At 45.8% G+C, this 20,935-nt stretch overlaps 2 long non-coding RNA genes across 3 annotated transcripts in view; both read left to right on the top strand.

Moving 5' to 3' along the window:
• The window catches only part of LOC149915130 (uncharacterized), a 218,773-nt gene that overhangs the window by 175,507 nt on the left and 22,331 nt on the right, over positions 1-20,935 (top strand). The gene's annotated exons all lie outside the window — the stretch shown is intronic.
• Positions 4,559-9,745, top strand: LOC149915131 (uncharacterized). The gene is made up of 3 exons (XR_016459742.1): positions 4,559-6,031; positions 9,178-9,233; positions 9,339-9,745. It is a non-coding gene; the product is annotated as an uncharacterized LOC149915131 (long non-coding RNA).

Genomic DNA, 20,935 nt, shown 5'->3' with positions numbered 1-20,935 from the left:
AACTGATACAGTGCTTTGGCTCCTATCCTCAGATGGAGACCTCAGCAGCACTTTATTGATTTACAACCAGCAGGATCAGGTCTTTTTTTCATGCGTAAAATACAGAAATTGCTGCTTTCACTAGAGCTCGTGTTATCTCCAATTAGCTGCACTGACATGATTTGTTCTCCCATAGTCTTTGTTGCATAACTAATCATAGCCAATAAATATAAACACAAAAAATAATTAGCCTAAATTGTCTAGATGTACGTGCCAAGCACATCCATTCAAACATGAAGAGGACATGCAGATTTCCTGAGATTATAACACTTTATTTCAGTTTATTCCAGTCTGCGGAGCTTTGGGTAAAGCAGGGGATGGAGGTGCACGTGAAGGGCTGTAGCTATAGTGATGTACATCCAAATAAACCCTATCTGCTCTCCAGGTAATTCAGTGTTTAATTCAGCGTCAGTTCTGTTTATCACTTCGTTCCAGGCGATCCCAGCATTTTGACATTCCCAGAGCATATGTCTGAGTATTAATGAAATACCGAAAGAAGTCCCCAATAAGAGCTTCCACTAGGAAGGGGGGAAGATGAGCAGAGCCCCTGCTGCTGCTTCTTGTTCTTAATAGCAGTAACGATGCCACCCCAAGGACTGGTTTGCTGGCGCTAACTTAATAGCGGTAATTGATGGGGATGGAATATCATTGCTGTGAGCTACTTGAAAGCAAAGCTGAGACGGGCTGTCTGGGGAGGACAGGAAGCACAGTGACACAGTGTTGGTTCCCAGCTGGTGCCAGGTGGCCCAGCAGCTCCCCATGGCTGGGGCAGAAGAGGTGCCTGCGTGCTCCATCAGCTCTCAGTGCCATCCGGATGCGTGCAGCTTTGCCTTTATCAGACACGTTAGCAGGATCAGTGCTGGGCTGTCACAGCTGCTGTGAATCTAGAGCCAAAGGGTTTTTTTCTTTTGCTGTTCCCTTCTGAGCAATTCTTGTCACCACCAGTTGATGGAAAAGTGTATTTATTACCTAGAAGTTTCCAAGCTGCTCTTCTCACCTACTGGAGCACAAGGCTACCCAGCCACAAAATCTATATGAAGCATGGCCAGCACTTACAGTGCAGTCACAGCTTTTATTTAAAATCGAACCAGGCTGTTTCAGCCTTTGCACTGATAGCCCGAAAAATGCGAACAACCTTACAGGCACCTGAAACTCTGAGACAGGAGGCTGAGAGCCCTCTGTGTGTGACCTCAGCAGCTCTCCTGGCATTTCAGCAGCTCTGTTGACTTAGAAGGAGGACACAAACTTTTTGAATGGGAGGGATTGGTAATGCTGCCTGTAAGGTGTTTTTTCTGCACGAGGGCTATCCTTTCACGTTTAATTTTTACATCTGCTGTGTTGGTGCTTATTGTGTCCTACATCACTGTCCGTATTGCATTTGCTTTATTTCCCTGGGGCTGAGCTTTGCTTGCACCGTGTCCCTCTGTGTGAAAAACAGAGCAGGAGCTGGTTGTTGGGTAGCTGTGCTTTCTGCTAGTGAGGTGAGGATTACTGGACCACTTGATAATCCCCCCCAGGCTTTCCAACACTGCATGTAATGCACACTGACATCTGTAAATGCGAATGCTTCTCCAAAGTGTGCAGGCTCTGACTCTAACAAGTGGGATTGGGAATCTCAGAGGAAGGAGCCATCCTCATTTAATCCTCATGATGCAAACTGAGAGGTGAAAGGAAGCATAAGGAGACTTGGCCATGAGCTTGTCAGCAAGGATTGATCCAAACCTCCTTCAGATCAACCTCAGCTGCTGATCATGTTAGCAGTGGGTTGTATGCAAGGGCTGTGTGAGGATGGGGATGCTGGGGTTGGCAGGTCCACCATGTGCTCAATTCTGCAAGATATTCCCAGTGAGACTTAGGAGAAGTTTTAGCAACACCCAGCAATTAATGGAAAGCTTTCGATGGGTTTCAGGCATCAGCTCTGTGCTGATCCAGTTGAAAGAAAGGGTTCTTCATCAGCAGAGATCTCCCCAGACCTGCAGCACATTGCTGTGTTCAGGCACATTCATCATCGAGGCAAAGCTGCAGGTTTGTGGGAAGCTCTGGGCCTGATTATTTATGTCACGCTTAAAAGTTGGAGTTTTCTCATGCAGAATTGAAGCATTGCACAAATATGCCAATTTACGCATCATTTTCTATGGGAAGCTGAATGGTTTCATTTCAGCGGTCTCATTTCATTTCAGTTGTGTCCTAAATCTGTTGTTTCAAGACAGTAAATCCGTAGGTTTTCTATATTATTGTTATGCTTCATTTCTTTTGATCAATTTTATTATATCATAATTCACATTGTCTCATGCTACAGATTTCATATCGCAATGCTTAGGATCGTCTAAACAACATTTCTACCTCTTCGGAATGATAAGTTCTGAAATTAGGGAGTTCAGATGATGCAGCCACATTGAAACAACCACCGTGCAGAGGCCAATGTAGCAAACATTCACAATTCCTGCTGCACTGTTCTTTATTATGGTTGTCATTATTACTACAGCTGTTTGTTTTCTTTTCTTTTTCTGAACCAGAATGAAGTTTCAAAGGGTTCAAAGTTTAAAAAGAACGGCAATCCCATTTTCAAGCCCCATAACTGTCTCACAGTGTCCCTGGGATTAGCAGGGAAGCACTTCCAGTATCAGTTTGTGAATGACTCCTTGGGATCTCACCACACATTCCCCTTCCTCCAGATATCAGCCTGCTCACCCGTGGGTGTCTGACGATGCCATTTCCAAGGTGAAATTGCAGGTTTTGACAGCAACTCTTTTTTGCTGTAGCAACTTCGTTTTCTGCAGCGTTACCATCTGCTGCTCAGAAGGTGGGTGAGCCATCCTCGGGCACAGCGAGAGCTCAGGCAGGTTTTCGGTCTCGAGGCTGAGATTTTGGAGGATGCAGAAGTGTGTCCTACCAAAGGGAAGTCCTGTGGGCAGACAGGGAGCCCTGCAGGCTGCACCCCACACTCTTTGGTAGGGCTGGGACACAGCTTATACTTGTAAGAATGTCGTGCTCTCAGATTGCAAGTCCTTCAGATTATGGGCTGACTTAACAACATGAAGTCGTCAGAGCTTTTGAGATTTCATATTAGCAACTTGCATGCAAATACATGCAAATAAATGCAAATAGACAGACACTTCTTGCAGCCCAGGTTATTAAAGGAGCTGCTGCTCATAAGAGGATTTTCATAATAAGGATCCCACAACATCCATTAAAACACAGTTTACTGTAAATTACACTAAATACAGGGTTGTTATCCTTGACAGAGCTTTGCAGAAGGAAGGAGCAGGAGTGATGCTGTTTCTCCCCACCTCATCTCCCGTCTCCTCTTCATGTCTCGCAGTCTCTTGCAGTAGGGCAGCCTGTAGTTAATTGTCGTTAATGCCCCACTGGACACTGTGAGATGATTTTAAGAGCCATTGTGGTCCAGCTGCCTTATCAGATCTTTGCCATGGGTCTGTGATGGCACTGGGTCTGCTCAGCAGCTCCTGGCTGCTATCAGCACTAGTGGGCTGCTGGCACTTCCCAGGGCTCATCCATGAGCTCCATCAGCAAGAATGAGCTCCATCCTTCAGTGCAACAGCACAACAGATTGGAGGGACGGGACCCCACACCTCCAGGAGCAGTCAGAAGTATTTGCATGCTGGCTTTGTGCTTGCAAGTCACAGAATCACAGAACGGCCAGGGTTGGAAGGGACCTCAAGGATGATGAATCTCCAACCCCCCGCCACACGCAGGGCCACCAACTTCCACATTTCATAGCAGCCCAGGCTGCCCAGGGCCCCATCCAGCCTGGCCTTGAACACCTCCAGGGATGGACGGGGCATCCACAGCCTCTCTGGGCAGCTGTTCCAGCACCTCACCACTCTCTCTGTAAAGAATTTCCCCCTGACATCCGAAGTCCTCTCCTCTAGAGCACCTGGATGGCTCACATCAGCAGCAGCTGACCTCCCACCTCAGCTTGCTCCTCAGGCACAATAGGAAGAGGCACTTCTCTCACACCTTTCCCCTGTGGTTTAAAAAAGAGCCATTAGTGAAAGGGAGCTTCAAGAGACGGTTGAAAAAGATCTGTAAATTGAAGGAGTGTCTGCTTAGGAAATGGTTGGCTCACAATCAGCCCCTTTGAGCAGGGAGGTTGGGTTCATTGGATGAACCAGAACCTGTGATTATAGGGCAGCTGCCAAGGAGAGTCACTTACCTGAACTCCTTCTACACAGGGCAGAGGAAGAGAAATGCTTTTCTCCCTCCCTTCAATATATATATTTTTTTTTCAGAGAGAGAGAAAACCAAACATTGGGAAATGATCAGTCTGAACTTGGAAATATTTCCCTCTCTCAGCCCCCTCACAGACTGCTGCTCATCGTCGTCCATCTCGAGTGTCCTGCTGTGCTCCTGGAGACGAGAGCTGTGACTGTGTCAGCTTCAGCTATCTGAAAGGTGTTAAAGTACTCCAAGGAGTCACTTCAGGCCCATCCCTGGAAGAAGTGAAAGAAGTAACCCCTTGGAGATGCCTTGATCTAATGGCCAACTTTTAGCTAGGTGACCCTGGTTTGATAAATCCAGGTTGGTCCCACCTGAATTATACTCACAAAGTGGGAGAAAGGAATAGGAAACCCACATTCCCATTCCAAGGGGTGCTGCTGTAGTGATCAGAAGCAGAAGTGGATGCTTTAATGCCTCTGCTATGGTCAGCACTACAGATGCATCCCACATCCTTATGGAAAATCCTTCCAGCCATCTCACAGAGCGCCTATCCAACAGGAGAGATGGGGTAGTAAATTTAGAAGTGTGTCAATTCACACGTTGGGTGTATATAAGCTGCAGGTGAATACGATACAGCTGAAATCAGAAGTTGGTAAATTCTGTTTAGAAATGTTTGCCCTTGAGTCTTCTGCTGGTAACACAGTCACAAGCCTCTGTACCTTTTTAAGCACTGCGGGGCTCAATGAGAGTGGATTAACACAATTACCCCAACCTCTATTCCTCTCCTTTAATCACCAGACCTCGCTCCCAGCAGCTGTTTGTAGTTCACAGTCTGAGTTTATGCACTTCCTTCTGAGCAAAGAAATCTGATTTTTCTACTCTTAGATTCCTCTTAAATAGGTTGAAAAACCTCCAAACCAGTGTTTTCATGAGGAGCTGCAATTTCTGGCGGAAAAGGAGATACTCCTGGCAAGCTGAGCAGAGCGACTGTATGGAAACTGAAGGGAAAAAATGTCTGTAATTACTGTTAATTCACTGGTGTTGTTATCATCATTGCTCAAGGCAGTTCTTCACTGCAGCAAGCACCGCACGGAACATCAGCAGAAGTAAAATAACTCAGTGCAGTGTAAAACATTCAGCAGTAACATCAGAAAATTCATTAAAAAAAAAACAACAAAACAAACAACAACACTCAAACCCTTGAGCACACAGTTGAAGTTCGTTGTTTCTGAAGGCATTCGGTGAAAGGTTCCTCCCTTGGAATTAAAGCTGTGCTGTGAACCAGCATCACGATGCTGCGTGGCTGGACCTGGCTCCTGCAGCACTGCTGGTTCAGCTGCAGCTGGGTGACATTTCCAAGCAGTTAGAATGCTGGAGACAAACAAAATGCATTTTTCAAGCTGCATTCCTTGTGTATTCCAGCAGGTCAAGATTTGAGTTGAATTCTGCTTTGATTACAGCGCTGATTTAAGGAGTCGGGAGGAAATTATGGCTCTGTTCCACCCAGAAATGCTGAAGGAACCATCTGGGCTTCCTAAAAACCCATCCTGGAAGGAGGTGAATTGCCCTCAGGGCTGCCTGGTCCTCTCCATTGCCTGTATGCTCCAACTTGGTTTTAGATAACTGAATTTGAACCAATAAATCTCACTCTTAGTGAATCCAAGCCCTTCACCTCTAGCAGGATTGGAACTACATATTCCTTCCAACCCAAGCCATTCTGTGATGCTGTGGATCTGTGATACTGTGATTCTATGTTTCTGTGGCTGCAGACCCACGTGCTCCTCCCCAGCACCCTGTTGGGTTCTCTCAGGTAAATCCTTTACTTTTCCATCCTCCTGCTCACCACTCAAGCACCACTTATTGCTCGGGAGTGCAAACTGATGGCCACAGTAGGATAGTGCTGGATAATCCGTGCACAAATTCAGCTTTACCTCCAGTGTATCAGTGTAACCCCCAAGGGAAACCTAAGGTCCTCCTGTTGGTACTTACAATGAAATATTTAGGCTTGCTTTTATATATATTATATATATTGGGGCTGTTGTTATGTGATAAGGTTGTTTACAGGGAAGAGGTTTGCTTTTATGAAGTGTAACTGCTGGGGATGTTGGTGAGTCACGGATGCTGGTGCAGCTCCCTGGGGAATGGAGCTTTCCGAAGCTGTTTTCAGACTCTGGGCCGTGTGCAGTTTTGCTGCAGTTTCAGACCTGGTCCTGGAGTCTTGCTGGAGCACTGAGGTCAAGTTCTCTGCTCCAACAGGGAAAAATGCTTCTAATTACCATGTGGGATGGGGCTGCTTGGCCTTTGATGGCTTCTTTGAACAACAGATTTCAGTGACTCCAGTTACAGCAGTGAGAAACATATCTAAATACAAATGATACACTTCAGTTTGTAATCACTCATTAATTAAGGTGGCCAAGGAATGCCTACATCTTGGCAGCGACTAGAAAATATAACAAGCCACTCAGGTAATGAATTTCACTCACATATAGAGCAGTCCTCTGAAATAATGAGCTTTGGAAACAATCTGTAGGTGCTGAGTGTTTATTGATGTTAGGAACTCAGTGACCCTGCTCCAGCAGGCCATGCTTTTCAGACAGCATCTTCCCTTCAGGTGCACGCTTCCTCTCATCAGGGCAGTAATTCAGGCACTGCAGCACACCAGCATGAATGGAAACATCCTGCTCTGCAGCTGGGCTGTGCAGTCAGAGCCTGCCCCGAGTCTTTAGTCCTCTGGGTGTTTTGCAGGATAAATTACAAGCTGGTCATTAACCCTTCCCTCTGTTTGTGTGCATTTTCATTGGTTCAGATTAAACTCCATCAGTTGAGCACAGCCAGAGTGTAGGGAAGCTGCAGTGGCACTGCAAGGTGGGATCATAGTTCTGCATTTCTTTTGGCCACTGGGATGTTGATGGTTCAGAGGAAAGGGAATCCAGCTCACTGTGGCTCCTCTGTGCTCATTATGGAAGGACTTGTGCTCTGTGCATTGCACTGTCAGCTCCTAAGGCTGTATTACACCAAAGGCTCATTCCTGCCCAGTTGGCTTAACAGCATGCAGTGCAGGAAAAGGGCTGAAAAAGTCTCTTTTGTCCATATCCCGCAACATTTCAATGAGAGCAGCTCCTGGAGCCACTGCCAGAAACCTTTAAGAGGTGAAAACGTCCACTGGAATCACCAAGAGTGGTTTGATGTTTTCCCTAGTGAGGATATTCAGATCGAGATGCTTTAGAGTCAGACACATCACCTGCCTCACAGCTAAAACTGAATCAGCCAAAGAGCTTGGTAACCTGTGGGATCTGTGCCTGATTTGCTTTGATTTACTGCATGTAGCTCCTGGCAGAAACGCAGACCCTGCTATCATCATCCCCGGGGTGAGCTGATGCATCTGTACATGTGCAAGAGAAAAAGAGCATTTAAACACTGGCTGGCTTGACCTTGGGAGGATGGATGGCTCTTTGATGGTTTGTGAGCCTGCTTTTGCCCAGCGCCCTCACTTCTGCAGAAGGCGTTGGGAGCGTCTGACTGTGCTTAGTGCAGCTCAGAGCAAAGGAAGAGGTTGGGATGAGAGCAGGACCTCTGCATGGCACTGAGCCTGGGCAGGCAGAGGGGGCATGGGAAATGTCAGAGCAGCCAACAGCAGGGCTCGAGCCCAGGGATTCCTGTAAGGAGATTACATGAGCATAAGCAGATGGACTCTCCTGGAAAACAAAACCCAGCGAGCAGTGCTGCGCGTGTGCGTGCTCCTGCAGAGAGGAGATGCAAGCAGAGCAAGGGCTGTAATCTGATGTACAGAGCAGTGGGAACAAAGGCAGGCTCCTGACCCAGCGCCCAGCGGAGAGCTAGCAGTGTTTTTAGAGGGGCCTCTCAACTTGTTCCCACTCTGTGTGTGCACCAGAGATAAGAGGGACAGAGAGTGGGATCCGTTTGTTTAGCTGTGTAAACAACTCAGCTGACAGCTAAAATTACAAGCTGCTGGTGAAAGCACAGGCTTTCGTGTTGATCCACCATACACCCAACCCTATCTTTCCTACTGTGCACACAGCAAAATTAAATAAAGCGAAAGCTAGAGTCTAGCCATGCATAGTTACAAAGGTTTGTCTTCACTACAGAGACAGGACTTGATTATGAATACTCTCAAAAGATAATAATTTAAATTATTTTTTTTTTCTCTCCTGCACCACTCCTTAATCCACAGAGGTACCCTCAGCTCAAATAGGCTGCCTGTGCTGTCTGTTGCTTTGTATGGCATTCTTCTCCCTCTTTTGCTCTCAGTAAGAAAAATGAACCTGTTCCAGCAACGTTACAGAGGAAAATGTTAATATAGAGACTGAGGGACCGTATTCCCAGCTGGTGTAAGCAGAAGCAACTTCTGACGTGGGTATGGAAGAGCCAGTGCTGACCAGTATAAATCCTGGGCTTCAGGTTCCCTGCCTGTCTGGTGGGAACCCCAGGATGCTACAGATCCAAAGGCTGGTGTTGCTTTGCCAACCTAATGGGGTTCCTAGAGCCTTTCCTGCCCCCTCAGGGCTCCCATTGGCTGCACAGGAGCAGATGAAGGTCTCTAGTGGTGACAGTTGGCTGTTCTGGTGTCTTTCTGCTTTTTTTAGCTACTTGCACAGTGATAAAAACAAGTTCCATTTAGCCAACATTATGCTTGGGAAAGCAACACTTTCTTTGTTACCCACTGGTTTCAAGGTATTTAATCAATGTTTTCAGCTTCTGGTGGACTTTCCCACTTAGGTATTTTGTGACAATCTGCTGAAGACTTTTCCTGCACCTTATTGCAGAGAGGGACCAGGTGCACATACTGCAGCAAACTGCTTCCTAACTCTGTCCCTGCACAGCCCAGCAGTGAAGGAAATGCCACCTTCTGTCTGTCCGTCCGGTGCCTTCGTGGCCCTGCTGGTGGTGACTTGTTTGGTTCTATCATGAATTCCACTTCTGTTTATTTTGTCACAGGCGTACAAAGAGATTGGATGGTTTCCTTCTACCAAAATAGGAGAAAAAAATCCAATGCAACTGATTCTGAATCCTCATTTCTTGCAGGGGGGAGGCACTCCCTTCTGCATCATTTTTTAGAAAAACAATAGAATGCTTTTCATTAATGCATTTCCAAACAGAAAGCAAGGAGTTGGCTGACAGTGTCTTCATTCACTGCCAATCCGAGGGCTCTCAAACAGCAGAATGCTTCCTGGAGAACAAAAGGAGAGACTGCTTTACACAGCACCAACCAAATCCTCATCCTCAAACAGGTGGAAGAGGAGTGCACAGTTTGTGCACTGCTCGTGGGCTGGGCAGCCCCAGCAAAGCCCATTCTCCTGCCCTTGTGAATGGAGCTCACTGGGTCGCACCTCCAGCAGCCAGAGTTCATCACCAGCAATGGCAGCAGCAAATTGAAAGAAGGGGATGATGAGGAAAGAGAAAAGGGAGAAGGAATTTGGATGAGCACGCAGAGGCTGGAGCAGCTGGTGTGCTGCAGATGTTTGAGGAAATGTGTTTCCCCATCTCTAAAAAAACTGAAAATATAAGGGTATATCTTTGAGATGGCTTTTCTGTCTTCTTTTTTTTTCCCTGCAAAACTTAAAAATAAGGCAAAAAAAAAAAAACAACCCTCAAAAAAATCTTCCTTCTCTTCCCACTGGGTTAACGCCAAGCGAGAGGGAGGAAAAAATGAATAGGATATGCAAAGAGTCAGAATGTTCAGGGACCGAAATGGGAGATATTTTAACCCAAACAACAGCTTTCTGCTCAAGTTCTCACTTTGGTTAAAAAGCTGTTCCATGCTTAAATGTACACAGAGTAGGAGAGAGAAAGGGGTTTCAACTCAAACTGTTTTAACTGGTTTGCTGTTTTTTCCCACTGGTGTCTTCCACCCTTCGAGAGTTCTGCAGCAGATAAGATAAATCAGTGACTGCAGTGAGATGGGGATGAAATGGGTGCGTTTGTTGTGATTTACCCTTCCTGTGAAACATCCAGAAAAGAAAAAAACTGAAAAAACTGAGTGAAAACCACCCGCAACATGCAGTGATGCAAAGAACAGACAGCGCATGGGAAGTCCTATTTATCTCTGTGTAATCCTAGTTAAAATCATTAGCGAGGCTTTAACTTGCCCTGCCACAGCTTTAAGTCCCCTAATCACATCAAGCCCTGCGCTTTGCTGGCCATTGCAGAGCGATGATTTATCTTGGGATTAAGCTGCAGTCGTCCTCCTTCTACTCTAATTTTTAAAAAGCACCTCCTATGAACTAATAACAAGAAGTCATTCTTACGGTTCAATTTCCCGGCCATTATTATATTAAGAAATACCATCTCGGTTCAAATGGCTTCAATTTTCTAATCCTGAATAACCTAAAGGATGAGGAGTGACCTTGCTTTATATCAAATGAAGTGTAATGCAGTGGCAGAGTTTAAATCCCAGGCAGTTCATCAGCAGAGCCCACCATCACTGTGTTTCTTAGTGAAGCGGATGTCGAACGCTGCCCCAAATCTGGAAAGCTCCACCTCGGTTCTTCCTACGTTCTCCTCCTGCCCTATCCCTGACACCCAAGAAATCAATGCATAACCACTCTCTTATATTTTCCTTTTCAATTCCCATGAAAACCTTTTCAGCTAAAAAATAGCAAGAAAACCCCAAAGCTTTTCCATCAAAAATACTGTGTTTTGTTCCAGGCATTGCATTAGCCAGAAAAGGAACAGAAATGGCAAAATACCATTATCAGCTCACAAAGAGTGATGAACTCCATGTATTTTCTAGGTGCTTACTCAAAGTGTGCCTGGGGACTCAGCCATCTCCGAGCTGCTTGTTGTCTCCTTAAGCATTTCAAGCGCCGTGCAGTGCTGTGCACGTGTGCAGGTAGAGGCAAGGGCAGGACCTGACTGTTTTACTCTAAAAGTCATTTAAGTGGGAATTTGATTTCCTTCAATTTTCAGATCTTTTTTTCCACTGGGGAGCAGCGGCTGTATTGTAACCGAGCTGACAATCACAGTGTCTTACTTAAAATGAAATAGTCAAAATATTGTGTCAGGAATCCTGTCTAAAGTGATTTCTGAGGCTGTCACTCATAGCTGCCATCCTAAAGACTCTGGTTCCCATTAGCAAAGATAGTCAACACATAAATAACCTCAAAAAATAAATTCAGTTAAAATGAGGAACGCCCGGATCTGCTGACAGCGCCAGCAATCGGACCTTTGGGAAACGTTAAAGAAGAAAATAAAATCCAAATATAAAAACAATGTAAAAAGGAATCTTCGGAAACATAAAACTCAACATTAACAGAGTTAGCAAATACCATTAGCTCTGCCTTGACATCTAATTACGTGTCTGTGCTGTGCAAACAATCATAATGATGGAGTGGGCTCCACTTGATGCCCATTTTTATGGTGCTTAATATCATTAAGGAGTGCTGGCATTCAGCAAATGGAGATCTGTGTTGGAAACGGAGGATCTGGACTGATCCCCATCACACAGAACTGCAGAAGTGTGGTTACTCACAGACCCCATTGGAGCAATGACGTTTCCCCATGGCTGCGGGCTGCCCTCCATCCTTTCCCCTTGGCAGGCAGTGCAGTTCTGCTGCCTTCCAGCCAAAGCGGTGCAATAATCGTGCAATGTGATTTAAGTAATAAAGAAATTGCTGTACATGCTGTTTGGTTTCTGGAGAACTGGGAATAGCAGAGGCTCAAGTTGCAGACAAGTGCATTAATCTTTTCGGCTTTCCTGGAACGAAACATCAGAGGCTTTAACCTATTCTTTATTGCTATTCCAATGCCCTGGATGGTACTTTTAAAAATAAACTCCTGAAGAAGGCAGGAGGGGAAAGGGGATCTTGAAAGCTGTTCATTAGCATACTGTACAGCAAACCTCAACCTCTGGAAAAGCAGAGAAAAGGTGAAAAATCAGTTGTTTCTGATTATTATTTGATTAAGAAGCTGGTGTGATATTCAGTATTCCTCTGGAAGCTCTGTCTCCCAGGGGTAAAAGAGATCTCAGCTTCTTATTTTAAAGAGAAGATAATGCTTTGGACTTGCGTGACTCAACATCTGAAACAGCAGCTCATGAGCACCAGAGAACCCACTGGAAATGCAAAACAGAACCTCACCATTGATTTGTATGTGTGTAATCTCACTATGTAAAGCACGGTGTCTGTGTGATTCAGGGCCTGCTGGGAGGTTTCTGAAGCTCCATGGTTCTGACCCTCCTTCCAGGATAGGAACCTGGGCTGGAATTGTCTCATTCTTTCAGCTGTGTTTACCCCGTAGCTGTCCCTGTTGGTAGCAGTGCAGATCATATGAAATACATCTCCAGGTGCACGAAGGGAACAAGGATATATCTGTGCAACTTAATGAGCTTTGTGAGCTTCTGTCAACTTTATGGTCACTACTGGGATGGGAATTTAAAACTTTCTGCTCTGAAACCCTTGGCTTGAGCCACCAGCACTGAAGGAGGGCTCCTGGCAGCCAAACTAATATCAGCCTGTTGATCTGTGGATCCATCATGAGCTGGGAAAGTGGCAGTTCAATTCCATGCAGCAGGACAAGGGCTGTGCAGGTTATTTCTGGAGAAAAGAGGCAAAATTTTACTGCCTACAAAGAAAGGCTCTTCTTTGGAGAAGGTGCCAAGCAGAAGCTGAAAGTTCAGAACTTGATCTGTTCTGCAGATGCCATAAGACCTGGGGAAAGGTACTCAGCAGGAGGGTCCTCAGACAGGGGACGTATCACAGGAGCTGCAACACTGACTTCTTCAACAGCAAAAGCAATGTAATGTGTTGGAAAGTAGTGGGTATGAATACCTGAGCTTGTTAGAATTCCAGCCCTCATCTTTCAGAGGCCTCGGTTGCTGTTTCCCACGCTCATCAGTTGCTCAGATTGGAGCTTGCTGTAATTACAGAGACGTGCTGCAGCAATTACAGCACCTGCAAGCAAGTGGGAGAGTGGATGATGAGTATGTTTGGTTTTCCAGCATCCTGGAGGGGTTTTGTACAGGCTTGTTTTCATCAGGTCTAAGGGACTGTGTTCTGCTGTGCCACCTGAGAAGATCCCTCACTGGGATTATCTGCTGTGATCTGAATGGAATGCTGCCTGGAGTTCCTTTCTTACCTGCTAAGTTGGTGTCTCAGAGTATCATGGCAAAGTGTGGGAAGGGAGTTTGCAAGACAAGTGGAGAGCAAAGCCCAAGTTTTCATCTGCTGTCCTCAGAAAAGGAAACCAGAGAACCAGAAGGGCATGAGAAAAGATTGTGGTCAAACCATGAAATCTGTGCTCCTAAAGAGGTCTCCAGTCCTGCTGGAAGTTATTTCTCCATGGCAGAGATGGAGTAGCTGCTGTTGTGTTTGTTCCCACTGCATGCAAAGGAATCCCAGTGCCCCAGTGCTCAGCCAACCCCCACCTGAAGCACCTCCCTGCACCCTGCAGTGTTCCTGGACTGCAGGACAAACCAGCCTGGCTGGGTACCCTCTGCTCTTGGTTCATCTTGGCATCATTTTGGCCCTGGGATCAAAGCCGAACAAAACCCAAAGCTGCTGCTTACAGATGTGCAATCCTGCACGTCCTCCTGCTGAAAAGAGCTGAACGAGTTAAATCTTTGCTTTCACCATCTCCCAGGTAAAGCCAGAGGTACCTTCGACGCCTGTTGTAATGGAGAGTGATTATGGGAACTAAAATTTGCAATGGAATTATGGTAATTGTATCTTCTGTTCCAACAGGTATTTTGAGGAAGCCAGCATTTTAGATAATTAGTGTTATTTTGTGTAAATAGCAGAGAGGACACGGGAGGAAGCAGTGTGGTTCTCTGACAGGCGTGTTTGCTGACATGGGCTTGGCTGAACCTGCTGAAGATTTCCCCTTCAAGAAGAAAACGAATGATCACAGGATGGCCGGGCAGAACTGGAGGTGTTTGCAGCACTTCAGGTGTTTGATTTAACCAACATTACCAAAGTGTGCTTTCTTCTCAAATTCAAAGCTCCTCAGCCTGATATCTCAGCTGCCACAGACCTTCTCTACCTCAGGCTCTTCTTCTGTAAACTGGAACAAGGAATTGTGCTAGGAATGGCATTTTTTGCTGGTATTTCTGCTCTGCTAGTATTGAGAATAAATGAGACAGATTGAGAATGAAGGCAAAATAAAAGTAAAGGATTATTTCCATCCTGAATCTCTAGTGAGGTTTGAATTGGGCTTTTCAATAAGATTCCAATCTGAACAAATCCTGCTCTTCCTACTTGATGCTGACTGTCTCTGTAATATCATTTCACACTTCAGTTCTGTAACCTTGACTTTGCAGAGGGTAAAAGTACCCATGTGAGCCACGTGGTTCAGATAAACCAATGGAAGCTGAGATGCAGCTTATCCAGGACATTTCATATTCAAAAATGACAAAATTCAGCTTCGTGCAGAGAATAATTGAACTTTAGATAGACTCAAGCTGACACATCCCTGAAAGCAGTTGAGCCATGACAGGTTGTGACATTACCTTCCCTCAGCCCATCTGCACGGGAGCTCCTGCCCATCCCCAGAGCTCTGGCTTAGCTCTGTTCATGGAGCTAACACCTTGTGTTTGCATTGGGCTGGGAAGGGACATCCACACAGCTGGCTGCCAATACAGTCACAAAGAAAGCAGAGGAAAAAAAAAAAAAAGAGTGAAGTCACTTTGATTTCTGTTTGATCTTCCCATTTGGCAACACCAAGGCTTCAACAAACAGGAAGATGGCTCAGCCTGTGCCCTTGTTGCAGAAAGAAGGGAATTGATGAGCAGGAAGCACGTGTGGGACTCTAAATGATGTGATATTTGGCATCAGAAAAAGGCTCACCGGGTTGAAGCACCGCCACGCTCCTGGCCAGGAAGAATTGCAAATCTTTGTCACACGTGTAGGAAAGCAAGCAAAAAAATCTTCCCCCAAACCTTGCAGATTTTGAAAAAATACTGTTCCAGTTGTGGCTTTGATGTGGTGTGGAGAAGCTGGTGCTGTTGTGTAAGCTGCAGAAAGCCTGTGGGGGTGCAGAGCTGCCCTTCAGCTGAGAGCTGATCTGCATGGTAAGACGGGTGCTCACCTCTGCTCCTTCCCTCTGCTTACCATGGGAGGCTGTGCAAGTGGGATCTGCAGGTCTGTGTTAATGTGCAGCCCAGGAGCCCATCTCAGGCACTGTGCAGAACTGCTGATGGCATCCCAAGCAAAATTTTCACTTTCAAAAGTGTTTTCCTGGCTTTCTCAGCAGCTTGGTCACTGAAGTGCTCCAGGCTGTCTGTTTCCAGGAGCTCCATCCATGTCCAGATGAAAACATTTGAGTCTTCCTAGACCTGGAGATCTTGTTCAGATCTTCAGATTTATTTAGCTAAATAAATGGGAATACGTGGAATAAACCTGGGCAGAAGTGCAGAACTTCAGCCCTTGAGAAGAAAGTCCCATGGATTTAAGGAAATTTTTTCACGTCTTGGACAAAAGCCAACCAAAAGGCCTAAAAATCCTGAGAACACGTGAGGTCTGTGCACTCTCTGCTCATGAATGTGAACAAAAAGCAGTAGAACTTTAGCAGGGAGGTCTTAAAAGTCAAACGAGGACCTTAATTTCCCAGCACAGCTTTTTATTCCCAGGCATGTACCACTGCAGCTAACAGCACACCGATGGGCTGCAGCTCACCAAAAGGGAAATACATCTTTTAAGTCAAATATTTGTCATGCCTGTGAGAAATTAATTGCTAGTTTTACATAATTAACTTCCTAGCAGGCTGCTTCTCTAAAAGCAAAATGACCTGAGGGACAGTAGCAAATTCTAAAATTTTAAGTAAATAAGTGATCCCAGTTAAAGAGATCAGTGAGATGAAGTGATTCATTAAGGGCCTGTTTTGAAGATTTTGAGGAATGCTTGGTGGAAAAACCGGAGCAATTATTTGGATTTGGTGTGAATATTTGGGTTTGGTTTTCTTAGTGTTTTGTTAGTGATGGAGGGGCAGAAAAGCAAAGGCTGAGCTGATGGGGAGAGGTCTGGTCGTGGCAACAGCAGAGCTCTGCAGTGGGCACATGGAATTCCCTCTCACAGTGTGAATGCTGCAGCATCAAGATCAGCATAAATAACACAGATTCACTTGTTGTGCTAAAATATCTTCGTAGAAGCTTAATCAGAATTTGTATGGAGCCCCTTTTACAATCATTGGGCCAACTCTGATAGGCACAGAAACTTCAGGTGTGCACACAGATTTCATGCTTATATGCACTAGTATCAGTCTATGATAATTGTCTGTGTACAGACTTAGTAGCAGACAGTAAGCATGAACACACATGAAGACACATAGGTAGAAGATGGATGGATGGATGGATGGAGGGATGGATGGATGGATGGATGGAGGGAAGGATGGATGGATGGATGGATGGATGGATGGAGGGATGGATGGATGGATGGAGGGATGGATGGATGGATGGATGGATGGATGGATGGATGGATGGATGGATGGATGGATGGATGGATGGAGGGATGGATGGATGGAGGGAGGGATGGATGGATGGATAGGTAGGCAGATAGATAGATAGCTAAGTAGATAGATAGATAAGCAGACAGATTGATAGATAGTTTGATAGATGGATGGACTGATAGATTTACATGCAATAACACAGAGAGCTTGAGACGTCCTGGCAGTGATCCTGAAAGTGCACATATTTTTCATGTAAACTCTATTGCAGCCACTGAATGCAGCTATGGCTCTGCTAAACAGAGCTGTGACTGCTGTGTGTCCTCTCTGTCTCTCAGTCACGTCTGCTGACTTCTTTAAGGGCAGTTTGGCTTGGAGCTGTATGGAGCTGAGACTGGGGGAGGGCTGCCAAGCTGTCCCCATAGATTCCATGTTGGAGGAACTGTCAGAATTGGATATGCAACTTAGGAACTAGGTGTTACAAAATGTTTTGGAAGCCTTGCTTATGGCACTGTCTGCATGCAATGAAAGCTTAAAAAAACCCCAGAGCTCGGGTATTTTAGATCTTGTGACAGAGAGTTCATGGTCCTAGAAATTAGTGAAAGAAAATTCTAACGTTGAAAGCAGCACACAGCTCTAAATCACAGAGAGCAAATTAATCGAGAACCCTGGGATGCCAAGTTCACGGTCACTTTTTATTGGCTGTGTGCCTGAATTTGAAGAAGATATGTTCCATGAACGTCTTTTAATTAACTGCCTAAAGAGCTCAAAGCTAACAAACAAAGGAAAAATAATTTTCTCCAAGCTCTGTAGCCAATTCCAATTATGGGTCCTGTTAAACATTAACATCTGTTTGTAGAGCCACAGGGCTTCTTCCCTCTTCTTCCCAGCAAAGTCCCCCCATTTTCCCCTGACAGCTCAATTTCCAGCCAAACTGCACCCAAACTCCATCTCTTCATTTCTGGGGATCCTTCGTTAAATTTCTGCTCCCAGCTGTGCTCTGGCCACTTGGATTGGTAGCTGGAATGGAGATGTATCTCTTCTGCTTATGTAGTAAAGAGTAAAACAAAAACTAATGGGTATTTTCAGATAGCCTGACAGTGATTAATTGCTGTTCCAGCAGATGCTCCAAATAAAAAATGCTCCGGCTCCCTGATTTATACCGAGTGCAGAGAAATGAAGAGGAAACACATTGCAGAGCCAGGGAGGGGACAGTGGCTGCCCTCAGCCTTGGTGCTTGTGGGGTGAGCCCTCAGTCAGGCTGAAATTGGGGGCACAGGGTGCCTGACTGCAGCACAGCCCTTGGAGGGGCTGGGGATGCAGAGTTGGGGAGGTCTCAGTCCTACTGATGGAGTGCAGAAAGGAAAGGGGAACTGAGGAGGGCATGGGAGGATTTTACAGTGGCATCACTTGTGTAATAACTCCATAGGATTTTTATGTTTGCAGATGGGGGGAGATAATGATCTGGCTTATGAATGGGGAGAAGCAGTCAGACATCGCCACTGTCACATTAAGCACGTGGACTGTTGGCTTGATATAGTGCTTGATTAAGGGACAAGACAGGGATATCTAGAAACCATCATGTAGGCAGCGAACCATCCATCTTTCTGACGCGTGGGAGAAGCAAATTGCAGAGCTGTGTGTGCCTGGTCCAGCACCCAGTGATGCCACAGAGAGGTTTCCCTTGTCCCTGGGCATCTCACATGGCTTCCTGCTGGACCAGATGCAAACACCTCACAAATTCCTTGTTCTGATCATCAGAACACCCATTCCCAGGCTCTTCCATGCATAACTCTTTTTAAAAAATCCTTCTATCGTTGGTGATAATTTCAGAGACTTGAAGGGGAAAAAAAAAACAAACCCTATAACTGTCTCACCTGCACGTTCAAGCCCCTTATTAACTCTTCCATTTTCCCTACAGTAATTGTTTCTGTCTATTTTAATTTCACTTTGGTGGAGACAAACTCAGAGGCTTCTACAGCTGGAGGCGGGCGCTGCACCAACCCATGGGGTGCTGGGGATGGAGCAAGCATGATGCAACACCCCCAGAACCATCTCAAAAATGGATTTTAAAGGCTGGCTCAAAATCCAGCTGCCAAGGATTCACGTTTAAGCTCTGTCACGACTTAAATGCATTTGGGACGATTCATTTTAGCCAGCTCTGTATTCACAGAGATTCTTGGTGAACCCAACAAACCAACCCTGTTTATCCATCTGAATTGCAGGGCGTGTGCTGCTCGTGCAGGGCAGAGGGCAGAGGTGTGCTGCACAAATCACCTGGTGATAATTACCAGGAGGTGGCCAAGGAAAATTTCCGAGTGCTGATGTTATGCAAAATTGAATCTGTGTCGGACTCAGGGGGCTGCTTAATTACATCAGTGTCATTAGAGAGATGCACTGACGGTTATCAGGTTTCCTCCAAACGCTGCCTGGCAGGATGGCACCTTACAGGTTGTTCAAGGGATGGATGTGACCACGGAATGGGGCAGTGTGGACAGCATTTGGAAATGCACGAGGCTGTCCCTTGGCCTGGCTGTTGTGCCCATGCTGCAGTAGCTAGGGCCAGCCCTGCCACCAGCTGGACAGCATCACCTGTGGCTTTATCGGTGCATCCCAGCCCCAAACCTCTAAAGCTCAGTGACATGTCCAGAAGCACAGGGACAGCGAGCCCTAGGTTGAGACTGAGACCTCAGCCCCTGTGTCTGCCTTGAAATAAATCCCTTCATTTACCAAATTCAGAGATGGGAGGAAAAAGTGCAACCCCGAGGAGCTCTTTGCTAAAAAAGCCACAAACTATTCCTGTTCCATCTGCTTTAATGTCCGTGGCTCAGCCAGCAGCGGTGCTTCTCCGGCTCCTTTCTGATCACGCTTAGACAGGGCAGGTTTCCATCAGAAGCTATTTGACAATTTGTCTTTAATGAAAGAGCAGGCACAGTGCACTGCTATTTGCTGTGAGCCTGTTATGTGGCAGCCTGAAATTCTAATTGCTCTGGCTTTTCTTCATGTAGATTCACAATATAGGGTTTGTTCGTATTACTAACTGGGGACTCGTCTTTCCAAAACCTGTGCTCTAATTTTGTTTCAAGTTTATCAGGATCTGTCATTTATTTTCTTGAAAACTAATCTCTCACTCCCCACACTGAAGGTCCTGCTGTTTTGAAAATACACACACACACACAAAAAAAGGAGAAAAATGATAAATGTTGCTCAGATAAGTACATCCCTCAGTAGTTTTGTCCTCTTCCCAAAATAGACTGTGCTGTAAATGCTGTCTGCTGCTCCCTGCCCAAAGGATAGTGCATTCCTGCACCTGCTGTCCTTTCCAGCACCTCATTCCTTACACCTATGGGGAAATCACTTTGGTGGTTACTTGGTTCCTTCTCCTCTCCATCTGTATGGCACTACATGGAGACAGTGGCATTAGAAAGCCAGAGGCCCTCAGCTGGAAGTCAGGATTTCTGCTCTGCCATGCCTGGTGCTGCACAGACCAGGCCAGAATGATGTGTCCTGGTTTAGAGCTTGATTCAGATCCCCACTGCCAGCCTCGTTAGCTCCAGTCTGTGCAAGGAAAGCTTCACGATAGGAATGTTTGAGGAAATGCAGTGATTTGCCAGGAGGCCGAGGGCAGAGGTTTCTGTTACCTGCACCAGCTGGGATGCTCAGAGCTCCTGGGATGTGTGATCATATTGCACACCTTGCAGCACTCTGCAGAGATCCTCCACTTCTGTCCTGTGTTATCTAAGGAAGGAGGGCAAAGAGGCAGAAAAACAAGGTCAGTGAATCATAGCATCATAGCATCATAGCATGGCTGGGGCTTGGAAGAGACCTTAAAATAGAAGATCAGCCAGTGTGGGTTTGCCAGCTGGTAGCATTGCAAAGGATCTTTTCTAACACTGGGTTTCTGACAGGTTACCATGGGAGAGGTTTGTCCTCCATTGTGAAAAATTGCGTCAGTCTTTTCCTTGTGTCCCACCAGCTTTTTAGGGTCATAGCAAAGCCAAATGCTGATTGTGTGGTGCAGAAAAAGCAAAACACATTAAAGCCTTTATTTTCTCCCAATACATTATTTTCCCCTAAAAATGACAAAAAAAAAAAAAAAAAAAAAAAGGCTCTGTTTTATCTGTTTTATTAAGATACCATTTGCTGCTGAAAAAAGATATTGGGAAGGAAAATAAGCAAGCAGTGCCCACTTTATGACCTTGTTGTCCATATGAAGATGGATGACACAAACCTGCTTCAACCCTGATTAGGCAGCAAGCTTCCACTAAAAAAATGTGCTCACTTTCTCTGGGTGGACACAGAAAAGGCAGATCACGAGACA

This window comes from Phasianus colchicus, chromosome 24 (assembly GCF_987193195.1).
Source record: "Phasianus colchicus chromosome 24, bPhaCol1.hap1.1, whole genome shotgun sequence".
NCBI lineage: Eukaryota > Metazoa > Chordata > Aves > Galliformes > Phasianidae > Phasianus > Phasianus colchicus.
Note: the sequence above shows the minus strand (reverse complement) of the source record. Positions and strands in the feature narration are given on the sequence as shown.